The sequence below is a fragment of the Leopardus geoffroyi genome, chromosome D1 (assembly GCF_018350155.1).
Source record: "Leopardus geoffroyi isolate Oge1 chromosome D1, O.geoffroyi_Oge1_pat1.0, whole genome shotgun sequence".
In the NCBI taxonomy this organism is placed as follows: Eukaryota; Metazoa; Chordata; class Mammalia; order Carnivora; family Felidae; genus Leopardus; species Leopardus geoffroyi.
Genome location: NC_059329.1, coordinates 3,340,878 through 3,368,771, shown reverse-complemented (window position 1 = coordinate 3,368,771; position 27,894 = coordinate 3,340,878). Strand labels below are relative to the sequence as shown.

At 40.5% G+C, this 27,894-nt stretch overlaps 1 long non-coding RNA gene across 2 annotated transcripts; it reads right to left on the bottom strand.

Annotated features, from left to right (window-relative positions):
* Positions 1 to 9,961: 9,961 nt before the first annotated feature.
* On the bottom strand, positions 9,962 to 27,477 carry LOC123600583. 2 transcript variants are annotated; one of them, XR_006713661.1, is made up of 3 exons: positions 27,243 to 27,477; positions 19,444 to 20,996; positions 9,962 to 10,123 (listed from the first exon to the last, which is right to left on the bottom strand). It is a non-coding gene; the product is annotated as an uncharacterized LOC123600583 (long non-coding RNA). The 2 variants fall into 2 exon arrangements; XR_006713662.1 differs by lacking the exon at positions 27,243 to 27,477 and adding an exon at positions 21,579 to 21,674.
* Positions 27,478 to 27,894: the final 417 nt, after the last annotated feature.

The window sequence follows — 27,894 nt, the reverse complement described above, 5'->3', positions numbered from 1 at the left end:
GTGATGTGGGAGCTGCAGGTTGAGTTTTATAAGAGCTGAGAGGTTTCCAAAGTCACTGTTTCACTGCACATTTCCATCAGCAATGTATAATTGATTCACATTAAATTCTTAATCAATTCCAACTTTATATTTGTGGTTTACAGAATTTTCTTCCCTTTGCATCGTTCTCACTTTATTAGCATTATCGTTTTGTGTTTCTTTCAGAATCTAGTGATAAGAATTGGAACCAAGCTGTCTTCTGAAAGTGGTTAAATGAGAAATGACTGGTAGGAGAGCCCAAAAACTATACGGAGAGGCTGGTACTGGAGTTTTCCCAAGCCCGTGGGCTAGCCAGTGTCTACTAGCCTGTGGCTCCCTCATTTAAGGCAACATCACCCATGGCCAACTCAAATTCTTACTCAACCAGAAAGCAAAACAAAGAATTGCCGCATATCACGTTCCTTTCAAAGAATCAAAAAAGCTAATATGGAACATATGAATGGCAAAGGTCCACTAAAAAAGATTATAGGGGAGGAAAAAGGATCTGGGAGCTGTGGTGAAAACTGACCGGACTCATCGCCAGTTCCAGCCCCACATCTGCCACCAAGAGTGATATGAGCCACCAGGGCTTACCCTGACTTGCCCCTCAGATAACTCTGTGCCCTTACATAAGATCATGTATGCCTCTTCCAGGAAATTAAAGCCAATTGAATGATTTTTGTCATTTACATTCGCATTGTAGAAAATGCATCCATTAACAAAATAGTTGTAGTCTTTCCCTGGGAACGCAGAAGAAACCCTTTCTACGTGAGATCTTATTGTAACATCCTGTACAGCCTACAAGTGGTTTACACATCGCTATTCAAATTCTAGGAGGTCAAAGTTGTTCATATCTCCTCTCCAATACAGATTCTGGTGGAGAGAAGGAAAGCATGGACTATCCCTACACCACATTATTGGCCATAATTTTGAGTAACCTACATAAGTCTAATCTTAACTTTTGTCCTAAAAAGTGGCTGATTAGTAAATACCAAGGATGAACATGTTGCAACCATGACTCCTATAGTTCTGGTGACTGAAAATTAATGGAAAAGAGATAAGCAGAAATTTATAGAAATGAATTATTGTGCTTATTTTTAAAAAACAAAGATTTCCAGTAAAAAAATTCCGATTGTTTTTCATGTGTTAAACATGTTTTAGTGTTGCAAACCATGGTAGAAAATTTAACTTCGGCAAGTTCATTAAATTGCATTTGGATGCCTCATCAAACACTCAAACGACAGCGAGAGTAGACGGTGATTCACTGTATGAAAACGAACATGAGTCGCCTTTACCAAACGAAGAGTTGTTTCATCATTTCAGACAACTGTTTTAATGTGCCAGTGGGATTTTTATTTCCAGTGTTGAAGAAAAATAAGCACTCAAAACCTCCTGTGGAGCGCTAACCTTAGTCACACTGGCGAACATTTTAAGGTTATCCTATCTCTTGTCAACAACTGGTTATTGACCCCTGATATACACACAGGAAAAACTCTGAAATCACAGCTGGGTTAACTCATCTATTTTTTTTTAAACCATGAAATCCAGAACCTTAATCACATTAGTGATGCCTGACCATTCTGTTTCAATTCCAGGGCTGTGTAGTGAAACTAATGAACTGTCTTGGTGGCTCCAAAGCAAAGCCTGGGTCTCACAGGCCAGTTGTGAATTATGAGCACATTTCCTTTTATTGCCTATAAATCTTTTCCAGTTTTATATTCACAGTAGCTTAAAACACCTAAATTCACATCGATGACTGTGCTGCAGCGCTCTGGATGTTTGGGATTAATAGTGGAGTTAAGTAGATCCCCTATATTTAAAAAATACATTTTCAATACAGTCCAACATTAATTACAGTAAATCAGACCTTATCCAGTGACAAGGTTGATAAATGTCAGTGCCTTTTTTTTTTCCAGTATGTGCCATAATAACTCTCACACTGCATCCTGAAATAGTGTTTTGGAGGGAAATGGACCTGGAGTTAAATACGATAACATCAGGTTTGAAAGGTAATATTGGTTTTGACATGAAACCAGTCCATGAGTGGAGCAGACTAACCAAAGTCAGAGCCAAAGAATGGAGGTGGGGAAGCGGGTTTGGCCACTGTGCGCATGGAGGCTGTGGGTAAATGGAGTCTCCCTGGGAGGTGGGGCCAAAGAAAGAAGTTGGTTTTAGCATATAGATGGACAGAGTGTCTGTAAGAGAAACATAGAAAGAAGACACAATTCCGCTGAAGGCTCCCAGAGCTTATGTCCTGTAACTGAAGGAAAAGCAAGGGACACAGAGTCAAATGGACATGGATGGGTCCAAGGTACTGAGTGGCTTTCAAGAGGCAGCCAAGGAAGAGAAGCAACCAGAGGGAGGCAAGCATTGAATCAAAGAAGGCTAGAGAAAGCAGAGAAATGGCTGGAAGCCAGTCCCAAAGGCTCAAGGAAAAGCTGAGGAAGGAGTTGTTCCTGCCTCACCTGCTGAGGGAGTGAGTTGTGATGGCAGCACCACACAATTATGCTACAGAATCTTCTGAGCCTCGCCTTTTCCCTGAGGTGCCATTGACTAGCTGAGCAACCTGTGCCTTCACAATGCTCTCATTCCAGTCCATCTCTTCCCTCCCACACACACACACACACACACACACACATACACACACACACACACACACGCCCTGGGTTTTGGCTGCAAGAGTCATTCCATTACAAATCAGTTCTCTTTATTAAATCAAGTTTCCTCTAGCTCTAGCACCCCTTAGGTGCTTTTATTTTTTGCTAAGTTCGCTGTCTTTAATAAATCCTGGATAATGGAGTTATGTCTGTGACATGGACGGGTCTGACCCATAACTACTCTGATGGCAAATTATCCTGGGATGATCCCAGGAAGGAGAGCACCGGGTGAGTCCAATGTCTGGGTTGTGTAAGCCTGTAGCCTGGCTGGAGAGCCAATCCTGAGATTTTCCCTAAAATGAAATCATAGCTGGAACAATAGTCATTTATTAACTATGTCCATAGTAATTATGATAGCAACAGCCCCTATTTTCTGGTGAGCATTTAGTATATGCTAGGGATTTTCTATGTGATTTGCTCATTTTGTCCACTTTGTTTTTTAAGTTTATTTATTTATTTTGAGAGAGGGGGAGGAGGGAGGGGCAGAGAGGAGTAGAGAGAGAATCCCAAGCAGGCTCTGCACTGTCAGCAAAGAGTCCAACCCAGGGCTTGAACTCACAAACCCTGAGATCACGACCTGAGCTGGATCACGAGTTGGATGCTTAACCTACTGCACCACCCAGGCACCCTCCAAAAAATTTCTTTTCCTTTTTTTTTAAGTAGACTTCAGTCCCAATGTGGGGGTTGAACTCATGACCCTGAGGTGAATAATCGCTCACTCTGCTGACTGAGCCAGCCAGGTGCCCCTCATTTTGTCCATTTAAATGATCTCAGTAACCCTCTGGGGTACGCATTATCTTCCCAGTTCACAGATGTGCCCTCTGAAGCTTAGAGATTAAGAAACTTGCCCAAGGTCACTCTCAGTCATAAGAAGAACTGTGGCTCTAGTTAGAAATGCCCTTGGGCCAAGGCTGGTGCTTAAAATATGGAAAATATGGACTTATTCCACTGGGTTAAGGAGTGTCCTTACCTTTGGTTCTTTTGTTATGAAGAAAACTCTAAGGCATGGGGTAATATCAAAATTCCACACGTCTGTGTTTTAAGTAAATGCCTCATTTATTTTCCACTCAGAAAGCATCGGCTAGATACCATGAGGAAGCACAGGGCATCTGTGAAGGGAAGATGTACTTCTGTGTTTGGCGAGAGAGAAGAAAGGAGTCAGGGGCATGAAAACAATTTTTTCCCCCCACATTACATTTTTGTTTTGCTTTGTTCCTGACTGGAAGTTTTTAAGATGAATTCGTTCGTGTCAACAAGATAGTATCAAATCTCCCAATATCAAGTTTCCTACGGGGAAAAAAATCTCCCTTGAAAGCCTGGTCCTGATGTTTCCCTAATAATATAGTAATAGTTGCACTAATGATCCTTTTTAAATTTCATATAGCCCTAGTAATAACAATAATAAGAATAGCTTTCTTTTGTATTGCATGTGTGTTATATGCCAGGGATTCTAGTATGTGCTTTTCTTGTTTTATCCATTCTAATCCTACCCCAAACCCTATGACTGGCAACCAGGCAAATGTTCCCGAAAGCGTGAGTTCCCAAACACTAATGGGTCAGTGCCACGAGTACCACTTCCAAATTAGGTTTGAGACTTCGAGAGAATAAAAACAATAGGAAGTGATGAATGGCAATACAGACCTTGACTAAAAATAAGCCTGGAATCAAGACCAGGGTTAAGCCTAGATTAAGTATGAAAGCTGTGTCCAGATGTTTCCAAAACAGGCTGCTGCAATTTCAGGTCAAAAGAGTCACAAACAAGTATTTCAGATTAAAAGCTAAAGACATTGATTTTCTTTCCAACACCAGAGCATAAGGGTCCCTTTCCTCCACATCCTCCCCAGCATTTGTTATTTCTTGTCCTTCATAGGACGGTCATCCTAACAGGTGTGAGGTGGTATCTCACTGCAGTTTTGATTTCTTTTCCCTCATAATTAGTGACGTTGAACACCTTTTCATATAACTTCTGGCCATTTACATATCTTCTTTGGCAAAAGACCTATTTAAGTTCTTTACGTGTGTGTGTGTATGTTTTAATTTTTCAATGTTTATTGATTTTTGAGAGAGAGACAAAGTGCAAAAGGGGGAGGGGCAGAGAGAGGGAGGCACAGAATGTGTACCAGGCTCCAGGCTCTGAGCCATCAGCACAGAGCCCCACATGGGGCTCAAACCCACGAACCATGAGATCGTGACCTGAGCCGAAGCTGGACGCTTAACCGACTGAGCCACCCAGGCACCCCATGTTTTTTTAATTGGGTTACTGATTGATTCACTGCTACTGAGTTATAGGAGTTCCTTACATATTTTGGATATTAACCTCTTGTCAGACATATGGTTTGCAAATATATTCTCTCATTCTGTGTTGGTGGGAGTGAACACTGGCATGGGCACTAGGGAAAACAGGATAGGGCTTACTTGAAAAATAAAAAATAGAACTATCAAATGATCCAACAATCCCATTTCTGAGTATATATCCAAAGGAAATAAAATTGGTATTGTGAAGAGATATCTGTAGTCTCATATTCACTGCAGCGTGATTAACAATAGCCAAGATATGGAAACAACCAAATCTTTGTGGACAGATGAAAAGATGAAGAGGGGCGCCCAGCTGGTTCAGTTAGTTAAGCATCTGACTCTTGGTTTCAGCTCAGGTCATCTCACAATTAGTGAGTTCAAGCCCCGCATCAGGCTCTGAACTGGCAGTGATCCTTTCTCTCTCCCTCTCTCTCTCTGCCTCTTCCCTGCTTGTGTTCTCTCTCTCTCTCTCTCTCTCTCCTCCTCAAAACAAATAAACTTAAAAAAAGAAAAGATGAAGATAATTTGGTGCATGGAATATTACTCAAAGAAGGAAATTCTTCCAATTGTGACAATAGAGATGAAGCTGGAGGGTATTGTGCCAGGTGAACTAAGACAGACAGAGAAGGACAAATACTGTATGATCTCACTTATATGTGGAATCTTAAACACTCAAATTAGAATGGTGGTTTTCAGGGGCTACAAAGATAGGGGAGAAATGGGGAGATGTTGGTCAAAGGTAAAAACCTGTCAGTTATACGATGAATAAATTCTGGAATCTAATGCGCAATATGGTATATTAGAAATTTGGTGCATACTTGAAATTTGCTGTGAGAATAGAACTTAAGTGTTCTGACCAACATACATATGTGTATAAACATGCACAGACACACACACATACGCTAATGGTAACTATGTAAGATGACAACCTGGGAGGGGGGGGCCTAAAGGCACTAGAATGTGGTATCCAACATCTATGCAAGAAGGGGTACTTACAAGCTTCAACGGGAAACTAGGTAGCCAGAAAACAGTCGGAACTGTTTAGATCTGTGTGTGAGGGGGGTAGTCAAGTAGTTAATTTAACAACATTAATGAGCCCTACCATAATCTCTCATGCTCTTGAAGGTACAAATATATGTCATAGTTCCTTCCCAAGAGGGTCAACAGTCTAACGGGGGCAGAGGTTACACACATAATTTAAATATAAAATGGCAATCTTTAAGGTACATTTGGAACAGAGGACTGTTCTTAATCTGGATGCAGAGGAAAGATTCCTGGAAGGAGACTTGATGTCTGAACTGAGTCTTGAAATATGAGAAAGAGTTGGCTTGTAAGGGAAACCAACATCTTTCATCTCTAGCAATATGGCAGACTACCTAATGCTCTTCCAATGAAACAACTAAATTGTTTGATAAGATATTAAAAACATATTTTTAAGCTTACTTACTTTTGATAGAGAGCTCAAGCAGTGGAGGGACAGAGAGAAGGAGAGAGAGAATCCCAGGAAGGGTCTGCGCCATCAGCACAGAGCCCAATGTGGGACTCGAACTCACAAACTGTGAGATCACGACCTGAGCCGAAACTAATAGTTGGGACGCTCAACTGACTGCACCATCCAGGTGCCCTAAAAACATCTTGTTAGATGAATTTATGACCTGACACTAAAAGGAAGAATTCTGTGTTTCTTATAAAGTAAAAGCTGAAATACTATTAGTGTATATCAAAGCCATCTTTTCCAGTGAGGTGTTTTGTTACACTGTGGAGACCCTGAGCTTCAGGGAACAGCCGGTGAAGAGCTTACTCTCAGTGAAAGATGGGAAGTCTTAGAAAAGACCCTTCTAGAAAGTTGGGACCTCAAGGGCCAGTATCATTGTAAAAGTGAAATGAATAAATACTAAATAAATTCCTGTTCAGAGGGAATAGTAAACAAATCTGACCTGAGATTGATACTAGGTGGGTAGGAGGAAATAATCTATCCAGAGAATTTTTTGCAAGCCAGTAAACTCCCAGTTTATGTGTGAATTTATAGTACTCGTTTGGTCTGAAAAATAACCAAGCAGATAATTTAAAATAGCCACTAGATAAAAGTCCCTCAAATCAAAAGATAACATTAACCAAAGCCTAAAAATTTCCCATTGATGCAATTCCAATGAGAAGAGACTGCTTACAAGAAAATGTCACACAGTATGTATTGAAACACCACTCCTGGAATGAGACTCAAGAAATATCAGAAAATGTAATGAGTCACACATAGATTTCAGATACTGGAATTATCAGGCAAATAATGTAATTACATTAAATGCATTTAAGGAAATGAAATGCATAATAAAAATAAAAGGACAAAAAATCTACAAATAAATAAAGTTAAATACAACAAAATAAGACTCATAGAAATAGTGTGTGTGTGTGTGTGTGTGTGTGTGTGTATCTATATGCACAATATATTATACAGCTAATTGAATTTTAAAACTCAATGAATGGATTAAATAGAAGTTTGATAGAGAATTTGGAGACAGGGAAATATGTCTTAAAAATTACCCAGAATGCAGAGAAATGAAGATATGACACAGTGTTTAAAAGTCAGGGGAGATGAAGAAGATACAACATAAGTCTTTTCAGAGTCCCAGGATGAGACAAGAGGAAAAATGGGGAAAAGCAACACTTGAAGATGTGAGACAATAATTGGAAATCCTGTGATATTGACACTGTTCAGCAGGAAGGAAAAGAGTTTGTCTTAAAAGTAGCCAGAAGCAAATGCAAATCACCTTCAAAACTATCTTCATTCCTTCGGTGGCTCCTCTTTAACAGCACTGATGGAAGAGAGGCCTCCAGATTCTGAGAGAAAATCACAAGCAATCAATAATTAAATCCTGAGAGAAACAATCTCTCAGGAATGAGGAGAAAATACTGACACCATAAGGACAAAACGTGGGAGATATTATTGTTAGCCACACTCAGAGAGTAACAGGCTAAGTCAGGAATTGAGGAAGAAATGAAATAATCTTGCATGAAAGCTATGCAAGTGATGTCAGGATAAATACTGAACAAAGGTATTGGCAAATGTGTGGATACATTTAAGCAAATTTTGTGTGGAACAATGACAGGCTGATAAATTTAAGGAGAAAAAGAATAAAAATTAAATACTAAACCATAAAGCATGTGAGTAGGGAGAAGGATGAATATAGTTGAAAGCGTTGGAAAACTATTGTCAGTTTCTTAAAAAGTTAAACATGCATCTACCCCACGGCCAAGTGATTCCACTATTCGTTATTTTTCCAAAGAAATGGAAACATTCACCCCCCACCCCCCAAAAAGGCTTGAATATAGTCATAGCGATTTTATTCACAAAAGCCAAAAACTAGAAGTCACAGAGAAAGCCATGGATCAGAGAATTTATTTTAATAAAACAGAACAAAAAATGCAAAATTAGTGCATTCATACTATGGAATACTTCTCATCAACTCGAAAGTAACATAAAACTGATAGACACGAGATGCGTGGATTCCAAAAACATGCCGAGTGAAAAAAAGCCCAATACAAAATAGAGTATACCATATGATTTAATTTGTACAAAGTTCTGTAATACAGAAAACGAATCTATGCTACGACAGAAGTCAGTTGTGTGGTTATTTCAGGAGGGTGGGGGTGGGAACTAGCTTTCCAGAGTGATGGAAGTGTCTGTACATTGATGGGATATAGATTATACAGGTACATTTTCAAAATGATCAAACTGTACAAGGAAGACCTGAACTATTCAATGTATATAAATTACATAACAACAAGAGGCATACAATATAAAACTCCTCAACAAGTAGAGGGAAAATTAGAAGGAAATCAAACTCAAACTACTTGCCAAAGAAGACAAAAAAAAAAAAAAAAAAGGAAAACGAAATTGAAAAAGAAGGACAAATAGGAGATACATAATAAGAGTAAATCCAAATATATCAGTAACCATAATTAATGTAGACAGACTAAAGTCTTAAAATACAAAAGACAGATTGCCACCCTATGAATGTTTCCAAAATTCAGCTATTTGGCGTTTAATGCAATATAATAAAGATATAAAGAAAGAGAAAGAATGAAAGTCAAAGGGTAGAAAAAATACACAAGCAAAAAGCAACTTACAGAAAGATGGTAGGAATGCATTACTATCAGACAAAATTGGGCAATATGGCAAAAGCAGTACCAGAAATAAAGCAGGGTTCCATAAAATGATAAAAAGTTACATCAAACAGATGTATATAAAAATGAAAAAATAAAGTATATTCTCCTAATTACAATTATATAGCTTCAAGATACATAAAATAAAATTTGACAGAGCCACTAGTAAATCTTGACAAAAAACTGTCATTATGAAGAAGTACTTTCACTACCTAAACAACTGACAGAGAAATTGCACAATCTATTAATCAGAATAGAGAACATTTTAAACAACTGATGAGTCCCAACACACTGGACATGTCTAGAATATGAAACGTAGTAATTGGAAGATATCTATTATTTTTAGACTAACCTAGGTTGAAAAACAGGCCACAGTCTGGCCTTTAAATTAGCCTCAAAACTTTCAAAGGATTGAAATCATGCAGGCTACATTTTCTGTCTTTTGCTAATTAATTAGCAAATTCATTGCAAGCTACATTTTCTAAGATGTAATTAAGTTAAAACCCACACACACAACTGAAAAAGAAAAGAAATGCTAAATGTCTAGAAATTAGAAAACACGCTTTTTAAATGACTCATGGGGTTTGGAGAAGAATCGATACTAGAAGTGAGATAATATTTGTATGTGAGCTATCACTGCATACACTACTTGCCTTGGAAGTCCTTGGGTGTAATTCCAAGGAATATCAATCTCATCCAGACCCAGTGAAGGAACTTTGCGTGTAACAGTCGACATAGGTGCCTCTGACAGCAGAGCAAAGAATGCTGCAGTTAAGGTTGTCAGGGAGAAACACAGAATTAAAAATACTGATGAAGACCTGAATAATAACACAAAAGGGAATAAACAGTGGTAGGATTCAGAAGATTTTACAGAATCGAAGGAGCAGGATTTGGTCCTCACTTTGTTGAGGAGTGTCATGAAAGACTCCAGATTTCTCTTAGGTTTCTGACTTGATGTTTGTGAGGTGGGTGATGGTCATTTCTTCACTGAGCTGTGGGAGACAGGAGGACAGGTTTAAGAGGAAAGATGATCAGTTAGGAATTGACAATATGTATTTCAAGATGATTGTGAACGTGTCCACATTATGAAAATGTCTTCCGAGCTCAAATGTCCGCTGACATGCATGGATGTGTGAGTCATCAGCACACAGGACGTGATTAAGATTGACAGGTATGGGGGATGGTGACCAAACTGGATGCAGCAGACGGAGCAGTGACATGGGCTTTTCCCATGGCCAACACATGGAGTGTGGCTACACTGAGACCACTCAGGATCCCCTTGGAAGCAGGCGGAGAGAGGATGGTAGGGTCCAGAACCTGACTGCTTTGCACCAAGATATAAAAGAGAAATGAGGAACGCAAGAAGATGACGTAAGTCCTTTTTTAAAGAAGTTTTGTTAGATGGTAAGGAGAGAAAGGGAACAACTGGAACTTTAACCATCAGAACTATTATTTTTTTCTAATTTTAAAATTTTTAAGTGTTTATTTTTGAGAGAGAGAGTGTGAGTGAGGGAGGGGCAGAGAGAGAGGGAGACACAGAATCCTCAGCAGGCTCCAGGCTCTGAGCTGTCAGCACAGAACCCGACATGGGGCTCAAACCCAGGAACCGTGAGATCATGACCTGAGACGAAGTCAGATGCTTAACCAACTGATCCACCTAGGTGCCCCTACCGTGAGAATTATTTATTTATTTAAAAAAAATTTTTTTTTCAACGTTTATTTATTTGTGGGACAGAGAGAGACAGAGCATGAACGGGGGAGGTGCAGAGAGAGAGGGAGACACAGAATCGGAAACAGGCTCCAGGCTTCGAGCCATCAGCCCAGAGCCCGACGCGGGGCTCAAACTCACGGACCGCGAGATCCGTGACCTGGCTGAAGTCGGACGCTTAATCGACTGCGCCACCCAGGCGCCCCTCGTGAGAATTATTTTTAAGAATTACACAGAATTGGTCATGTCCATGGTCTTAGAGAAAGGGGTCAATACAGAGGGAAATACTAACATTGAAAGAAAGGACTGGGTTTTTCACTGCAAATACATCACATCCCGGAAGAGGGCAGATGAAATCAAAGGCACGGGTGAAGGGGCTGACCTTGACCAGATAGGACATATCATCTCAACTTCTGTGGTTGGAAACAAGTAATGAGTATGGATATATCATTATGATAACTTTCTCTGCAGAGAACTGGAAGCCGAGTTGCTTCATACATAAGTTTTATTTATTTTTATTTTTTAAATGTTTATTTTTGAGAGAGAGAAAGCGTGAGTGGGTAAGGGGAAGAGAGAGAGAGAGGGAGAGAGAGAATCCCAATCAGGCTCTGTGCTGACAGCAGACAGCCTGACGCAGGCCTCAAACTAGTAAACCATTAGATCACGAACTGAGCCGAAATCAGACTTAACCGACTGAGCCACCCAGGCGCCTCCATAACGTTTATTTTTTAGATCTTACGAACTTCTCTCCTTTTAAGTAGTCTGCTGCCAAAATTTAAGATTGATTTAAAAAGACGTTTTAAACATTTATTCATTTTTGAGAGACAGAGTGTGAGCAGGGGTGGGGAGAGAGGGGGGGGGAGAGAGAGAGAGAGAGAGAGAGAGAGAGAGAGAGAGAGAGAGACATAGAATGCAAAGCAGGCTCCAGGCTCTGAACTGTCAGCACAGAGCCCAGTGTGGGGCTTGAACTCACAGACTGCAAGATCATGACCTGAGGTAATGTAGGTCACTTAACCAACTGAGTGACTTGGGTGCCCCCAAATTTTAAGATTTAAAATTTAACAGGGAATCAAGGAAAATGGGAGACATATTAATCCCACATAAAGTGTTCCATTTGCCTGTATCCTTCAAAAACGTTTCACCCATGTATTTGCATATACTGATGCTGATGACTGTTATCTCATTAGGCTCTAGGAAATTTTTGTTAATTGGCCACAGGCACATATTTGACATAGCAAAAGCAGTTTCTGTGGAAAGACAACCTTGCTCTTGAACAATGGTATGGAGAGAAAGAGTCCAAATATATTGCTTACAAATACTACAAGCACAATCCAAAGAGAAAATGAATATCACTCTGTTCTAGTAGCAGAAACCACTCTTAAATTTGTATCTGTGTTGCTAGTTTGGGGTGTCTTTCTTTACAAATTTAGGGAGTTGGAAGAACAAGAGGCTTTCTATCATTTCAAGCTATAGTTCACTCTTGAATTCCTATGAAAGCTTCTTTAAATTGCTCAGGGCCAGACCTTAATGTGCAGAAGTACAGAAGAATGTACATTTTTTTTTTTTTGTCAGGGGGATGTGGGGGTAGTTTGGAAGTAATTGTGTCAATATTTCAAAGGGATGAGTTGTCAACAAAAACTCGATATTCCTCTTTATCCATTTGTCTCTACAAAATGATAAACACCTTCTCCAAGTTCAATTTTAAAATACATACATCCAAGTACCTTGTGCTATTCCAAGATAAATTTCAGAACACTTTTTAATCAATTCAGTTATTATATTTAGAGACGTTTCATCATGCTTTCGTACATTACAAAACAAAAACGAGAGATTCGGTGTCCAACTATAATCTCTATAAATACAGAACCCTGAACATCAACTTATTTCCTGAGAAGTCTGAGGCTGCAGAACATAAGGACGAGGAGGTTAGGTATCACTGACAGACCACAGAAGATGCAAGTCTGTTTCCTAAGTGTGTTAGGCAAATGAGCACCCATGAAATGCAGCCCACCTTACATACTTGACCTCATTTCACCTCTGGAATCACTTGAGGAGGTGAAAACTATTCTGATTCTGCACTTAAAAACACAGAGACAGAATTTAAATAGCTCACCTAAGTTTACATGTCAGAACACAGTTTGAACCAAGCATCTGTATCATCTATTTAATTCAGTCTTCCACTCCCACCTGTTCCTGGATCTCGGCCATAATGAGAATCATGCATTTTCAGAGGGAACTAAATTGTAGGAAATGTAGAGGGAACAGGTGTCACAGGACTTTTGCCCACACAAAGGAACTAGTGGAGGTCCCGGGAACCTTTGGCCATCGTGTTGTCAGTGACTTTAGACTGTCCCTCCTTGGCAAAGGCCACCCTTGTTCACAGAGATACTCTCAGATGTTAGGATGATAACTCTTTGCCAGAGCTTAGTGCCCAAAACGGACCTCAATCAATGTGGATATAGTAAGTAGTATTAAGAGAGTCTTAGGAAAGCCACACATGGGTGCTTTTTGCTTGGGGCTGGATTGCATTGCACAAGTCCTAATTCCTACCAGTGGAACCAACCCATGGAAAAGCTGATCACCTTCCAGACTAACAGTAGAATCTGTGATAAATACTATGGTCAGTAGTTTCTTTTTGGGTTTTCACTTCTTATAATAAATATTTGGCAAATAGAGTAAAATGTTAATTTAAGTACTGTGTGTTTCAAATTTTTAAATTCCTTTGTTATCTCCCCCATGGGTTCCAAATAGCTCAAGTGTCTATCATATGAGCACAAAAAGGAGAATGTAAGTATTATACTATTATGATTTATTTTTAACTGTTTAGTGATTCCTAATACCCAATTATTTTTTTAGGTTTATTTAATTATTTAGAGAGAGAGAGAGAGAGAGCGAGGGAGAGAGAGAGAGAATCTTAAGCAGGTTCCACGCTGTCAGGCAGAGGTCAATGGAGGGCTCAAACTCAAGAACCCTGAGATCATGTCCTGAACCAAAATCAAGAGTTGGACGTTTGACCGAATGAGCCATCCAGGTACCCCAATACCCAATTCTTAAAGGCCTCCAAGTACCGTGGATGCAAATGTTGTCTTTTTAACAGCTTTTATGACAAAAACATAAGAAAGAAACTGCATTTCTCTTTAGACTTGCTTTCCCACCAAACTTACCATTTTTTGTACTTACTTGATACTATATCACTGGGTATAGCAAAATAGCATTTTCATTAAAATACTCAGAAAAGTGATTTTTATACATTATGTCATTAAAAAATAGATGTTGGTGAAGAGATGCTTCTTTTAAAACTATAGTTTACTGAGGGGCGCCTGGGTGGCCCAGTCAGTTGAGTGTCCGACTTCGGCTCAGGTCATGATCTTGAGGTCTGTGAGTTTGAGCCCCGTGTTGGGCTCTGTGCTGACAGCTCAGAGCCTGGAGCCTATTTGGATTCTGTGTCTCCCTCTCTCTCTGCCCCTCCCCCTCTCAGGCTCTGTCTTTCTCTGTCAAAAATAAATAAACATTAAAAAAATTAAAAAAAAAGACTATAGTTTACTGAAAAATAGTATTAAGTTACAGAATATATAAATCATGGAAGTGATTAGCTACATGGATTAAGTTTCATATAAGATGAAGTGACATACATTTAGCTTCAGTAGGTTCAATGTATGTTCTGCAAACTCATCTACAAGTAACCAAATGGCAACAGGTTAATGAGCACTTAATGTCTGCCTAGTGACGGACTGAGTTTCCAAAGCATTATCTCATGATATCATTATTAACAACCACCTGAGGTTTGCATTGTCATCCTCAATTTCCCAAAACCATATAATTAATAAATGGAAGAGTTGGTATGTAAACAATGATATGTGTTCAGTGATATGACTTCAGTTAAAAACAAAAAGTTAACTCTCCATGGTTCACAGACTTAAATATAAGAGCCAAAACTATAATGATGTATGTTCCTAGACAAAAAAAAAAAAAAAAAAAAAAAAAAAGCAAAACTTTGGTTAGATTAAACACAAAAATCATGACCCATAAAATTTAAAAAGTTTGCAATTTTGTCAAAAATAAAAATTCCAGTCTTTAAAAAATACTGTTAAGAAACAAAGTCAAGCCACAGACTGGGAGAAAATATCTGTGAAACATATATCTGCTAGAGGATCTGTACACAGAATATATAAAGAATACTAACAACTCACATGAGACAAAGTTTTTATAAGAATTCAGCTGATGTTCTGTATATATGACTAATTTGCCAAATTCAATTTTATCCCTAAGTATTAGAAACCAACATTGTGAAAATTAACTTATATGGCACACAACTTAGTAAGAGAAATCACAAAAAATAAATCAACAAGCTTACTTCAGTACCTAGTTCTAAATGTGCAGCAAAAAATGTGCATGCTCATTATGAAGAAATGTATAAAAATACTGAAAATCATCCGATAAGACCTAAATAGAGAGATGCACCATATTCACAGATAGGAAAAGTTTGTGTGATTTATTTCTTCTCATAAATGTGTTTTTTACACATTTATGCAACTCCAAACAAATCCCAATAGAATTTTTTCCTTGTATGTGCAATTTGGCCAGCTAGATCTAAACTTTACATAGAAGAGAGAAGAGTTAAGATTAGCCAAGAATTTTTTTGAATAAAGATAATAAAGTCAAGAGATTCTCCTACTACATACAGAATCCTTACAAAGGTACAATAATTAAGAAAATGGATAAACAAAAGAATAAAGCATAAGAAAAGTTCCACATACATGGAACTTCATTTATGATGTAGTATCATTGAGATCACTGAAAAAAGAATATTCAAAAGATCATACGGGAGAATTGCCTATGTTGGTGAATTTTACTTTGATGCCTCTTTTCCAAAATATCAAGTCCTGATGAATTAAAAAAGGATGACCATATATTTTGCTTTTCTCAGATCAGTCCCAGTTTACACCTGCAACTCTAGAATAGTTATTACCGCCTTTCACTAACAGAGATATTCAGGTTTAGATGATAAATTATATGATAAAACCTAAATATGTCAAAGTATATCTTTAAAACTTTTACAAGAACACCCAAACAGACATTGATATTACTAGGATAGACAAAGCATTTCTTACCCAAGAACCAAAAAGACTACGTTGTCTACTCTACAAAAATTTGGGACTTCTGGACAAACACAGGCTTACAATTTGTCTTTCAAATAAGAGCAGTTTAGGATTTAGTAATAAAATTAATACTCAGAAGAGCTGGAATAAGACGGTTTTAGAACAGGAGAACTAGAGATGACAGAACATGGAGATTGTAAGAGTCCAACTCAAGACCTTAGAACAGTCCCATCCTTTAGAATTTCTAAACATGGGTAAGGTGACTGAAGCATAAAGAGCATTGAGAGATGGGAATTTCATGACATGGTTTATAACCCCAATTTCCAGAGCCCCCGAGGACTGAAGTTTTACAGTTATAATTGTATCTATAGCAACAAACCAGAAGTAACTAACAGCCTTGTCTTTCCTAATTTACTTCTGGTTCTGACAGGACCAACAGGTCTATTTCCCAAGATCTTCATACCAATTTTGTTTTGTTTTGTTTGTTTACTCATTTATTTATTTATTTGACAGAGGGAGAGAGAGAGAGAGAGAGAGAGAAAGAGAGAGAGAGAGAGACAATGAGCAGGGGAGGGGGAGAGGGAGATCTCAAACAGGCTGTGTGCCCAGTGTGGATGCCATGGTCCGGGGATCATGACCTGAGCTGAAATTGAGTAGGATTCTCAACCGACTGAGCCACCCAGGTGCCCCCACACCAGTGATGACTTTCATTGAATGGGATTTTAAATGGAATGTCTGATCAGAATCCTATTTTATGAGATGCGATGTCATGTTGCCATGCACTACTTTCTCTCAGTTCAAACTCATACCTTTATTATTCAGAGGTGAAACATGAATTTTCATACATTCGTAAAATATAGCATGAGACTCAAGAATAAAATTATTCTCTAGCATTAATTAACCATGAGGAAATGGTCTTGTTTCATTTCATTTCTGTGAACTTAATTCTTTTTAAAAATTTGTTCATTCACTCTCTCCATCAGCAAAACTTGAGCTCCTTCGAGGGACAGAGTTGGCTAAATACTGTAAATACAAAGATGACTAAGACCCACCCACTGGTCACCTGAAGTCCACGTTCTCAGGAAAGTGAAGGGGAGAAAGCAAAAAACAACTGCGGTATGGGGTGTGTATGGGCTGGTCTTCCTTCAACGCAAGTGACAAAACAATTGAGAATAGCTTATGTTACAGAAGGGCTCATGCAATGGACTGAATTCCAGGGACATATCTAGCTCCTTGTAAGTGGAGATCTAGGAGACTGAAATGTGTCTTTAGGAGGCTGTGTCCTCACTAACTTTCCCGTGGCTCCACGTCCTGTAGGGCTCACCCATTCCAGGCTTACATGCCCATTTCAGAAGACAAAGGTTCAGTTTCCCAAACCTTCCGGGAAAACCCCAAGGGTGTTTGGGACTTCCAGCCCTCTTACCCTCCACCCTCCTCCCTCACCTCCATAGACATGCGCACTTACAGCTGGAGGGGGGGGGGGCGTGGGGGGGGCGGTTGGAGGAGGAGGTGCAGTGCTTAGGTCAGGTACCTAGCCCTGACACCCCCCCAGGGGGCGCTGTGACTCAAGAGAGGACTAAGAGCTACTTTCAGAGTAGTTGGAGTAGGTGGATCAGTTGAGTAGATTTCCTTTCATAATAAAGAGAGTGATTCATGTAAGGTTATCTGATGGGTACTGGTGACCTTTAATCACGTAAGTTTTATAGGCGGGACAAAGACAGTAAATTCATTTCTGCACATTTTAATTTACTGTGAGAATTTCAGGTAAAGGTCTTCAAAATTGTCTGGTTATGTGAGGGGATAAGATTGGGGTTCTCCCACTAGGCATTCGGCACAGAAGGGGACCTTGGGGCTGTGAAGTGAAGTGCATTCAGGGAAAGTCAAGATCTAAACAATTACCACCAGCACCATAATCCCAGGAAATAAAATCAGTACCATGCTTTAGTGTTGCAGTGTCCAGGAGTAGAAAGGAGGTTCCTTTAAAACATCAGACTCTGAAGTATATTTGAAATTGACTTGAAAAACAAAACGATTTGCAAACAATCTTTACCTGCACCTTTTTTTTTGGGGGGGGGGAGGGCAAGTTTTTTGTTTGTTTGTTTTGTTTTTTAAAGTAGTCTCTACACCCAAAGTGGGACTTGAACTCACAACTCTGGGATTAAGACTCTCACGTTTTTCCAACTGAGCCAGACAGGCACTCCCCAACTATACCCTTTTTAACAAGTAGAGCTCTGTCATTTCCTTTTGCCAGAGTTTGTGGTTTGGTACATGCCTCTGGATAATTTGTGTTTATTTTTTTCACAGCTGTACCACATCCCCGTCTGCTCCTCCAATAAAGGATTCGGGACAACTCATTGCTCAATTTTATTCTCTCACACAAAGGCAGGGTAAAGAGTATGGAAACTTACCCTCATCCAAGCCAGGGAAACAGGTTTTATGTTGACTTCAAATGTGCAATTCTCGATTAGTAAAAATAGGGTCCTGTGTTGCTCCTTATATTTAATTTAAAAACAGGAGCAAAATAATTTTATTGTAATGCAAACTTTGATGAGATAGTGCAATTGACCTTATGGACTATCTTCTTATTTCTAGCATCTTTCATTTCTAGCATCCCTGTGATTACACCTTTTAGCCCTGAGCTGTGTTTTACACATGGTCCAGATCTGTCATTGCCGTTTAAGTCAACACTATAAAAATCCTTAACCAAAGGACTTTTCAGATCATAATTTCAAAATAAATTCTTCTTTAAAAATAAATCACAAACCTAGTTAAGAGTGTTACAGTGCATAGAAGTAGCAATTAATGTGAGAAACATAAAAAGCTAAAATACTACCTTTCCAAAGCTTTTAGTATAAAGGACCCTGTAATAGCCAAGGCGTTTCTGTGGGAAAACTGCATTCACTCACTACTCCTTACTTTTAAGGAGTAAAATAAAGATAAAAAATAAGTACAGAACAACCCAGAACTTCTGAATTTGCATTTATGAGTGCCTTTTCAAACTCTTAGAAAATGCTGTGCACTATAAAGTGTTAGACTGAGTTTTAATGCTTCCCTGAAGAACATCATAATTACAGTAATGCTCACGGTGTATCTATTATCTTAAATTTAGGCATATATAAGTGCAGGTTTGCAAATGAATATTAGAAATTTCCAGGCTTAGAATAATGTCTTTATACACCTCTATCTTCTCATAAGTAATTAAAAAACATCAATTTATATTTTGAATTTCTGTCACACTCGCTCTTCTTAAAATCTGATAAGGTAGAGTTATAAGTCTGAAATAACATCTTAGCTCTTCCGTACTTCTTAAAGGACATTTTCAATACAGTCGTAGAAAAAGGGTCGATTCCCTTATGTGTGTGTTCTATCTACGTCTATCCGTGTCTGTATTTAGGATGCATTTTGGTCATGCACGGTAAAGTCCCAGACAGAGAGGATTAGTACCCTTGTCTGCTCCTTATCCGGGTGTGTAATTGAGACTTGCTATGGAATGGGATCCTCTTACCTTTAAGTGTAGAGTGGCAATGGTCTCATTCTTCTGTTCACTTGCACAGATGGGTTTTCTACTGAAGATCTTATCTCCATCTTTGATGGTTTGCAAGAGTAAAGTGGCCAACGCTCAGGTCAAGGCCACAGTCTGGGTAGCTCCAAGGCAGTCGAGGAAGATACGTGTGAGTGTTTCCCATTGCCTTGCTGAGAAGCCACTTCCCTTCTTTACTCAGAAGTTGTTTTTAGGACTTGCCCTTTGGATCTGCAATCAGACCAGTCATTACTCACGACAGCCTTGTGAGGGAGGTTTCATTATTTAAAAAATGGGGCTCAGAGAAGCTAAGACCCTTGCCCCAGGCAAGGTATAAAATGAAAAAGAAAAAGGATTGTGAGAAAGTCTTCTTGTGCAGTCTACGGTCTGAGTAACCTTACACTTGGTCGTACATTGGTCTTGCACATATGTCGCTGGTCACCTCAGTGTCGGCCGGTGCGCTGCCGTCAGGGGACTCTTACATCCATTTTTCCTCATGCCAGAGTTGCTTGAAAAAGTCTGACACCCTAAGCTGGAAGTCTGATCAAATGATCCTTCATGATTCACTCCCAAATCAGGCTCTCTTGCTCTTGAAAATTCTCTCTCCAGTTCTGTCCAGAACACGTCTCAATGAATAAGGAGAGGGCGTGGTTCCCCTGGAGCTAAGGTAGGCAGGAGCCAAGAGGTTCTGGAGCATTCTGTGCAGGGAAAGCCCTCCCCCGGGGTCGGGGGAGTCGGGGAGGGGGTCTGGAGCCGAGGTGGTGCGGGCCTGGAACGTTCCGGGGTGCTGTGCACCTGTGTCACCTTGGTGAGAGGACTGGAGCTGTAGCCAACGCTGCCCTGGGGTGTCCCTCTGTGTGCTGCCCTGGGGCCGCCCGGGGGGGGGGGGCGCTCACTAGGAGGGTGTGTGCGAGGGGCCCAGGCCCGCTGAGGCTGCAGGACCAGGACGCCCGGACCTGTTGAGTCTGCTCTAGCCAGGTGCAGGTGTGTGTGAGCAGTGCTAACCAGGTGCAGGTGTGTGTGAGCAGCGCTAACCAGGTGCAGCTGTGTGTGAGCATTGCCCACTGCAGCCCCTCAAGCCCGGAAGACTTCCAGCAGCTCCCTCCGGCAGCGTTCCTTCCAGGCTGATTCCTTTAGATTCTAGTTGCTCCTTTAAATCACAGCTTTGTCTCTGCCCCAGGGCCGGCGAACCTGCACCGGGAGCCTCAGTCCCACCCCTGCAGGGGCAGCTCCTGGTGTGGGGCTGGCCTTCCCTTCAATAGGGGCTCTACTCTGTCTCGCCCCCGCTCTGTGCCGCTGCTGAGTCAGCCCTCAGTCCTCCTTCAGGACGCGCCGCCCTACGAACAGGTGCAGACCTGGTGGACCAGGCGAGTCCGTGGTCTTCCTAGGGGTGGTTTTGGGAACTCTCTAGGCCGTGGCTCTATTTTGAGTTTATGGAACTTGTGTTTGGCCGTGGATTTCAATTCAATAAAAATCTGATTTCTTAAGTCTGACGGAGAAATACATATGATACGTATGATTTCACTTATATGTGGCTTCTGAAAAACAACAACAACAAGACAGAAAGAGGCTCATAAATACCGAGAACAAACTGGTGGTTGCCAGAGAGGAGGTTGGGGGGGACGGGCAGATGAAGAGGTGCAAACTTCCAGTGGTAAAGTAAATAAGTCACAGGAACGTGGGGCACCTGGGTGGTTCAGCTGGTTAAGCGTTCAACTTTGGCTCAGGTCATGATGCCACAGTCTGTAGGTTCAAACCCTGCGTCCGGCCCTGACAACACAGAGCCTGGAGCCTGCTTCCGATTCTGTGTCTCCCTCTCTCTCTGTCACTCCCCTGCTAGCATGCCGTCTTCCTCTCTCTCAAAAATAAATAAACATAAAAAATTTAAATAAAAAAATAAGTCGCAGGAATGAAAAGTACAGCATAGGGAAGATAGTCCACAATACTGTGACAATGTCTTGCATGGTGACAGGTGGTGACAGGCAGTGCATAATGCACGCACTTGTCGAATCACTATGTGGTACACCCGAAACTACATTTCCTCTATACTTCAATAACAAACATTTGTAAAAATCTAATTTCTCATATCCCTGTTATTTGAAGCTGCTCTTTTCACTTACAGGATTTGGTCAAAGCATTTGTCCAGTTCATGGTAAAACTTTGTACGAAGAGAAGATTTTCTTCCTTGTAGATTTTAAGTTCCTGGAAAAATTAAGACTATACAATATCTATGTAGCTCTGTCAAATTGAGAGAAAGTAAATACATATATAGGTTCAATGTCAGAAAAATAAATATTCAATAAAAGGTATTTAATAATTATTGCCACTACCCCCCTACATATACATGCACACTTTAACCCTGCACGGACTACATTTTAGGTTGTCGTTGCTATTTATTACATATGAATCACGGATTTCATAAACGTTCATGGGTTGTACCAAATGCTCACTTTTTCGTATTGCCCTATATATTTCCCTGTGAGAAGCGTCTGAGATGTCCATTTAATGCACTGAAATCCAGTACTGGCAACACCAAGGGTTTATGCTGATGAATCTGTTTCTCTGAAGGGCGTGGAGTTAGGGTCTTGCTTTCTGTTCCCGGAAGGGAAACATTTAAACACTGACAGCAGCTACTTGGAACCCACCTTGGTAGCGTAAGGGCTTGAGTCTAACCTCCCTCAAAAGGCAGACAAGTTTTCCCAGCATTCAGCCTAAGTGTTGAAAAGGAAAGCAAGACTGGCTTACCGCTGATCCGTTCTCGTTCAGAAGAGTGGTTGAAGAATGTGGAAGCCGGAAGCCATTTAGTGTCACGTGTGCATCACTTGGTCCTTAACGGATGTAGCAGTCCACAGTTCTCGGGCCCAAATACTGAAGTCTCAAGAGAGATATAACATTGACTTGTGAAGAGTTAAGCAGTATACGCACTAAAACACAACCTTACATTCTATATCTAGAAAGACACGCCCGTAATAAACGGTTTTACAGTTTCAAATTTTTGTAGATGTTTCATCACTATTAAATAGATTACGCGGAAAACTCAGGTGTATGGTTACAATGACAAGCCATTTTTTATTATTTTTTTAATGTTTATTTTTGAGAAAGAGAGAGAGAGTGGGGGAAGGGCAGAGAGAGAGGGAGACGCAGAATGCGAAGCAGGTTCCAGGCTCTGAGCTGTCAGCACGGAGCCCAACATGGGGCCCAAACTCATGAACCTTGAGATCATGACCTGAGCTGAAGTCGGATGCTCAACTGACTGAGCCACCCAGGTGCCCCTCACAATAACAACATTTGTGTTTGGCACATCCTCGTAACGGTTTATACCATGACTAAACTTATTAAAGTCTAATTACTTCATTCTTTTGGTCTTCAACCTCTGCCTGCCGAAACATGATCAAATTGCTATATCATTAATCCAAACTAAGTGATTTTAATTATCAAATCGTTTCTATAATATCAAATTCTACTTATTTTGATCACTCTAGTTTTATGATCTGCAGAGTCATTTCTGAAATAATTAATAAACACCTATGGCTACTTTGTCTCTGATTTCTGGTAAACCTTTGCATGTTTGGGAAAAACAATCACAGATTACACTTTACCTGTGATTTTGATGCCCAGTGCATAGATACTATGATTGTCTCATATGCCTGATAATCAAGAGTCAACTGCCTTCACAATAATAATTATCTCATATGTATAGGAAAAATATTTTTCAGATAACTGAGGAAATACTTTCTCATATCATCATCATCATCATCATCATCATTATTTAGAGAGAAGAAGAAAATATGAGAACAAAAATGAGAGAGGTCTCCTGGTACGTAAATGATGGCTAACACATTATTTCTTAAGCACCTAAGTATTTGATGACTGCACGATAACATACAGGTGCTGATGTCACCAAGCCTGACCCCTGGTGTGAGGTGCAAGCTGTCCAGCTGTGGAGAAAGTCATCATACTTGTGACAACCAAAATCCAGAATATGGTCACCGATTCTATAGAAAGAGGAATAGAAACAAGAAATGTACACAGGGCTTGAAAGATGAGTTGATTTAATGTGTTCACTTAGCATCAGAGGCAAATATTTCATATGGGACATGGGATAGTAAATGTACTGCAATGACAAAGAGTCAGTTCTTCAATTCCCTGTAGTCTAGGGCTTATGTACAATTGAACTGGCAACAATTCATACTCTTTCTGAAGGAAAAATGAAGTCTCAGGAAGGAACATAGAAGAAAGTAGATTGTTGTTCAGGGAAGTAAAGGAATGATTTATTATAACACCATCTGGTATCAATATGAATGAATTGAAATGAAAACATAGATAACACTTTTCCTTTTTAAGAAAAGAAGTGTTCTTTCCCAAGTGTTACTCTGGTTATTTCTTCTGTCTTCCGTGAGTTCACAAAATGAATACCTGCTGATGTTTTTATGACATCTGTTCTTTTTTTTTTAAGAACTAGAGGCTTCTATTGGTCTGGGTTGCTGATTTGATTGCAGCCCTTTCCCTGCCATTGACGGGGCAGGGCATTTTATTGATGACACTGTACTGTGTTACATACAGTAAAACTCCTTGAGTGAGTGGTCTGCGCTCCATTTCCTCCCCTCCCATTTACTCTTGAACCCACGTGAACCAGAGTTTCATCCCCAACATTCTAGAGAGATTCTTATTTCCAAGTGACAGATAACTTGAACATTTATAAATACAACAGTCAATTCTCTGTCCTCAGTGTATTTGATCGGCACACTGTTGATCAATCTTTTATTATTGAAGCATTTGTTTCACTTGGCATCCGGGACACCCATCTCTCTTCTCCTACATTATTGACAACTTCACCACAGACTGTTTTTCTGATTTATCTGGACCTCTGAAACCTGGAGCACCCCACACATCAGACTTCTATGCTTTCTTACAATTACCTTCTTTGTGATATCCAGACTTACAGCTTCAGCTAGTTTCTTCATGCAGACATTGCCCATATTTTATATCCTTTATCCCTGAGGTAGATTGGGTTAGTATTCCCGTCTCCTCTAGACGACAATTACATATCTCCACTACAAAAATGTCAGACCTGACCATGTGACTTGCTCTGGCCAATGGAATGAGAATGGAAATTACGTTGGTCACCTCTAAGGAAAAGCTTTATGAGCGAGTGCATGATTCATCGCGCCTTTGCCTTCTGCCATGAGACTGGCAAAGTGTTAACCCGTCTGCTCTGTCAGCCTGGGTCTCAGGATCAAGGCAACTTGGAGCAGAGCCTCAGCAGCCCCAAGCTGGCCATGTAGTACGAGTGAGGAATAAAAATGTGTTTACTGAGATTTGGGTCACTTAACGTCTGCATAAGTAAGTGTTTTGTCTGGTACAAGCTCCTTTTTCCCTAGAACTCACATACTTGCTCTTTGTTAAACTCCTGTGTGTTGATATTTTATGTGTCTCCAGTAAGTCTCTCATGGTTTCCCTCCAAAGCTCTTCCTCCCTCAGTTTTCTTGATCCCCCTAAATGGTGACTTCATTCCTTGTGTCGATGGGACCCTGACTTGTCTCTTTTTTTTTTTTTTTTTTAATTTTTTTTTTCAACCTTTATTTATTTTTGGGACAGAGAGAGACAGAGCATGAACAGGGGAGGGGCAGAGAGAGAGGGAGACACAGAATCGGAAACAGGCTCCAGGCTCTGAGCCATCAGCCCAGAGCCCGACGCGGGGCTCGAACCCACGGACCGCGAGATCGTGACCTGGCTGAAGTCGGACGCTTAACCGACTGCGCCACCCAGGCGCCCCCTGACTTGTCTCTTAAGTCACAGTCCTGGCTCAATCGATGGCAGGTCCTGGAAACTTCAAAATATCCTATCCTTCCATCTATGGATATGTGGCCGTTTCCTGTTTGTGTGTTTGTTGCCATTTCCCCTTTAATACAAGTAGGCAGTCCCTTCGTTTGCACTAACTGCAGTAATCTAACTAGACTTCGTATCTGCTGGGATCTTCTGTGTGCTGGTATGTATCCTGTGGTACGAATGATCGTACCCCTCAACAGTCTGCTAATTGTCCATTTCATTCATATACAATATTTTTACCATTGCCCAGAGGACCCTCATCACCCTTCACCCTGACGTCACCTGCCCCCACTCTATTCCCCTCACTCTACTGCAGACACGTGGGCCCACCTGTGGTTCTTTAAGCATGCCAAGCATAGTCCTTCGTCCAGGTTTTACACTGCTCTTCCCTAATCTGGCAGGCTGTTCCCCTGATTCCATGAGGGCTCAGTCTCAGTCTTTTCTGAATATCACTGAATCATGAGCCATCCTTGGCAACTGTATGGAAAGCCCTAAGCTGTTCCTCAACCCTTACAATCACTTTTACTTGACTTGAAATGTCTCCAAAGGGCTGAACATCATGTGACATATTACATGTACACTTGTGTGTCTGTCTCCTCCCACTCGCATGTAAGCTCCGGGACAGTCAGGGTCTTATCTGTTTGGTAACGGCTGTATCTCTTGCTTCCAGATCCCAGTCTGGGATGCAGTACGTGCTCCATAATAGGGGTGCGTCCATCACTGACGTGTAAGGGATGCGAGGAAAGCTCTGAAGTCCCGGCCTTCCCACTTACCACCTTTGAGACCTTGGACACAGTAATGACTTTTGTGCCTCAGGTGTTTTGTTTTGTTTTGTTGTTATTTTGTTTTGTTTTTAACTGAGATTAACTGGACCTATCTCATGGTTTGTGTGAGAATTTTAAAAGACAAAATATAACACTTCAAACAATGTTGGGCACGTATTAAGTGATCAGTAAATGTTCACAAAAGCACTAAAAAGGACATCTATGGTTCAGCAGACTAACTGGGAGAGGATTTTGTGCCAGAAACACAGAGTTTCTTTCTTTTTTTTTTTTTTTAATTTAAATTTTTTTTTTCAACGTTTATTTATTTTTGGGACAGAGAGAGAGCATGAACGGGGGAGGGGCAGAGAGAGAAGGAGACACAGAATCAGAAACAGGCTCCAGACTCTGAGCCATCAGCCCAGAGCCCGACGCGGGGCTCGAACTCACGGACCGCGAGATCGTGACCTGGCTGAAGTCGGACGCCCAACCGACTGCGCCACCCAGGCACCCCATAGTTTCATTTCTCAACTGAGCTACTGCACGCTGAGTCGGCTGGCATAAGCTTTACCCTCTATGCCTTCATGTTCTTATCTGTAAGTTGACAACAATAATAGAGCTTCAAGAATTGGATATAATGCATATAAAATGCCCAACCTGCATCTTACTCAAAGTAGGGATACAAACAGTTACCATTACAATGGCAACAACTTATTGAGGGATTAATTTGTACCAGGAATTTAAGACTCTGTCAGTTCTCTAAGGTGGCCACTTTTCCACATAAAGAAATTAAATCGTGGAGAGGTTTAGAAACACGATCGGGTCACTTGGACAATACGTTGAGCTGAAATTTGAACCCAATTTGTGTTCTTAAGCACTAGCCTACCCTTCTCTATTAATTTATCAAAAAACCAGTTAATCAACATGAGTGTTCATCCCCAAGGGATGTAAAACGTGTCTGGCAGGGAGGTGGTACATGTATAAACATAGCTGAGTAAACAGTGATATGTGATTTAAGTAATGATCAGGGACAGTATTAAAAGGCTTTCTTGTGGCATGTTTTGAGCTATTTCACCTTGAATAGTATTAACAGTGGGAGTTCAGACTAAAGAGGGAACAAGGAGAGAAGCTTTTAAGAAGAAAAATAACTTTGCTTATGTGTCGATGTGATAAGTAAGATTGAGAAGGACTCACCTGTGAGTTGACTCATCACCTCTGGGGTTATCATTTCTGAATCTTCGTGTCCCTCTCTCTGTGGAGGGACGTCATCTAAGGCTTCTTTAACTACTTGAGCCTTGGTTCCGCTGCATCTCTGTTCCAGAAGGAGGCCAGTGAAGACTTTCTCAGCAGATGTAATAAATCCGAGAAGAAGAGCAGTGTGCTTCATTTCTTGAGCTTATAAAGTATCTAAGAAGACGTCGCAAAATTTAATTTCTCATCAACGGGGGAAAAATAACAACTGGGGCTTATTTCACTTGTTCCTGGGAAAGCCATTTAGGGTAAATAATACCATCTCAGTTTTACAGATGAAAGAATTGACGTTTAGAAAGATAGTTTATTCAAAGTCACGTGGCTTTGATGAGTTCTTGAACTCCAAACAGATACACTTGTCCCCACTTACAGTCTTCAATTTGCTAAATATGTCTGAAGGAGATGAAGGAAATGACATGCAGAGCAAACATTTTCAATTAGCTCTGGAAGTTTGGCTGTCTTTTTAATTTTTTTTTTAGCGTTTATTTGAGACAGAGAGACAGAACACAAGTGGGGTAGGGACAGAGAGAGAGGGAGACACAGAATCTGAAGCACGCTCCAGGCTCTGAGCTGCCAGCACAGAGCCAGATGTGGG